Source organism: Pinus tabuliformis, chromosome 1_1 (assembly GCF_031772625.1).
Source record: "Pinus tabuliformis cultivar Carrire ecotype Pingquan chromosome 1_1, CPIR1, whole genome shotgun sequence".
NCBI classification, from domain to species: domain Eukaryota; kingdom Viridiplantae; phylum Streptophyta; class Pinopsida; order Pinales; family Pinaceae; genus Pinus; species Pinus tabuliformis.
Window position 1 is genome coordinate 826,278,455 of NC_142297.1, and position 3,156 is coordinate 826,281,610.

At 38.2% G+C, this 3,156-nt stretch overlaps 1 pseudogene; it reads left to right on the top strand.

Annotated features, from left to right (window-relative positions):
* Positions 1-487: 487 nt before the first annotated feature.
* On the top strand, positions 488-1,744 carry LOC149216655 (putative multidrug resistance protein pseudogene; annotated as a pseudogene).
* Positions 1,745-3,156: the final 1,412 nt, after the last annotated feature.

The following is a 3,156-nucleotide window of genomic DNA, read 5'->3' on the forward strand; positions in this document are numbered from 1 at the left end:
GATTGACATCTGGCGTCCAACTGGCATCTAGTTTAATTGACATCTGGCATATGTTCTCGGACTATTCCTCCCTCACCAAAACTGCTTTCCGATTTCTGCTCCTCCTGCTTTTCGCTTTCTGCTCTTCCACTGCACTTCCACGACCTACTACAATAATGTTTTTGATTTCTGTTGTGCACTCTGCTGTGCACGACCTGCCTTGCTGCCTAACAATGAATTTAGCTCTCGGTTATTTAGTGGTGATTCACTATTCTGCTTTACAGCTCGATCCTGCTATACCCTGTTTACAGCTTGATTCTACTATACCCTGTTTACAGCCCACGCAGAGAGATCAATAGATAGTCATGGTACGTAGGATTGGCCCTGGGAACATCTAGGTTTTTCGAAATATGCTATTGGCCACTTGAGTTTTGGTATGGAGGGAAGCTTATTACTCACAGATATCAGTTTCCATGACTTTTTATTAAACCACTTTGTTTTCGCAAGAATGGGTCGAATGATCGCAGATGCAGGGAGTATGACTTCTGACCTGGCGAAGGGATCTGATGCCGTTACATCTGTCTTTGAAATTTTGGACAGAGATACTCATATAAACCCAGATGACCCTGAAAAAACTAAGCCTAATAATATCCAAGGCACTGTAGAGGTCAGGGATGTCGATTTTGTTTATCCAGCTCGCCCAAACACCATGATCTTGAGAGATTTCTGTCTCAGGATCGATGCAGAGAGCAGCATAGCATTAGTGGGAAAGAGCGGATGTGGCAAGTCAACCATCATTGGACTGATAGAAAGATTCTACGATCCCCTGAAAGGGGTTTTACTAATTGATGGGCAAGACATCAGGAGCTTTAATTTGAGGTCTCTGAGACAACACATAGCCCTCGTAGGGCAGGAGCCAACTCTATTTGCAGGCAACATCAGAGAGAACATTGCTTACGGTAAAGAGAATGCAACAAAAACTGAGATAGTAGAGGCTGCAAAGGCTGCCAATGCCCATGATTTCATTTCGTAAGTAGACTGAAATAAATCCCCTGACCACTGTTCAATTTGTTTTTCAGCCATTGCAAAATTTGTTTTCCAACCACGATTTTTTATTTTTGCATGATGTATAAGTTGTTTCTTTTTTCATGATGTATAAGTTGTTTCACAAACTTCTCTGAACTTACAAAACATAATTTCCATGGGACACTTCATGAATCCTATCTTAAACTTCATATTTTATTAGCCAAGTTTCTTAAACCTAAAAATTAGTGGTTATTATAAATATTCTTACTGAATTCAATGCAGGTTATCTTTTTCTTTTAACTTATAAATAAATAAGCCCTATATGAACAACTTGCCAGACTTCTTGTTAAATTCCATGCATTGTTAATGTTTCAGTGGCATGAGGGATGGATATGAGACCTACACCGGCAACAGGGGAACTCAGTTGTCTGGGGGGCAGAAATAGAGAATAGCAATAGCAAGGGAAATTATAAAGAATCCATGTATCTTGATGTTGGACGAGGCAACAAGTGCTTTAGATAGTCATTTGGAGAAAGTTGTTCAAGAAGCACTGGATGGAGTCATGGTAGGAAGAACCAGCGTGGTTGTAGCTCATTGTTTGAGCACAATTCAGAATGCTGAAAGTATAGCAATCATTGAGAATGGAAAGGTTGTTGAACAAGGAAATCAACCTTCTCTACTGAGAAAAGGTGAAGGAGGTGCATATTTTGGTTTGATTAAACTGCAGCAACCACATTAACCAATTATTCAACTTGTAAGCTAAACTGCAATAACCCTCATACTCCTCATCAATGTTGCCAGTTATAAAGAGTGCAGGGCAATCAACGCAAAATTGATATTTGAGTTGTTTCGCTAAATGGTGATGATTAGAAGCAGAAACAATAATAATTAGGCTGTATGTTGTAAAAAAGTTAATTAAATATCTCGGGTGATTATGAAGAATAATCATAAACCTTATTATTACTGCTTTCAGAAGTAGAAAGGTTAATAATTAGGCTATCTGTTGTAAAAAAGTGAATTAAATATCTCAGCTGATTATAAAGAATAATCATAAACCTTATTATTATTGCTTTTAATGTGAAAATTATCTTACCCGGAGTAAATTTCCTTGTTTCATGGATGTTTTTAGAATTGAATGGCATTGCAAATCTTCTTTTGTTCTACTTGAGGAATGGCTACAGTGGAAATATGTACATGTAACAAACTTACATTTTCATGAACATCCCAGTAAAGTATGTATTTTAAATTTTCATATATTGTATATAAAATTTAATATCCGACGCAACTTTCGTGATTTTACAAATTTCATTAAACTTAACATTCGACATTGCTTTCGTGATTTACAAAACAACCTAAAAAAAAATGAGGTTGGGATTACACAAAAAATATATTACATTTTTTCTTTCGTGATTTACAATTGCAAGAATGATATGATAGACTGGAGTTTTCCGAGTGGAATGGGGACTTACGAGAACATAAAAGAAGATGGCCTTTGAGTTTCCAATATTTTTAGGATGCCATTCCTCCCCAATTTTCCATTCAACTACTATGTGAATTAACTGATGGTAATGCTATAATCAGTACTGGAGTCGGCCAACACCAGATGTGAGCTGCCCAATGGTTCCAATATGAGAGACCTCGACTGTGGATGAAATCAAGGGGTCTTGAGGCTATGGGATTTGGTTTGCCTGCAGCACTTGGAAGCTGTCGTGGCCAATCTAGGGGCTACTGTTGTTGATATCGATCGAGATGTCAGTTTTCTGATGGATGTGCAAGAATTGTCCACCATTAGGGTAGAAAACCTGCCTGTTAAGATGATGGTATTGAAAAATCAGCACTTGGGCATGGTGGTTCAATGGGAAGATCGCTTTTACAAAGAAAACAGAGCACATACTTACCTCGAGGATCCATCTGTTGAATCTGAGATTTTCCTCAATCTTTTGAAGATGGCAGATGCATGCAATATACCAGTAGCTAGGGTAACAAAGAAAGCAGATGTCAGGGAGGCCATTTCACAAGTGCTCGATACCCTGAGTCATATTTATTGGATGCCATTGTGCCACACCAAGAGCATGTCTTGCCTATGATACACAGTGGTGGAGCTTTTAAATATATTATAACCGAAGGTGATGGGAGAAGAGCATACTAAAA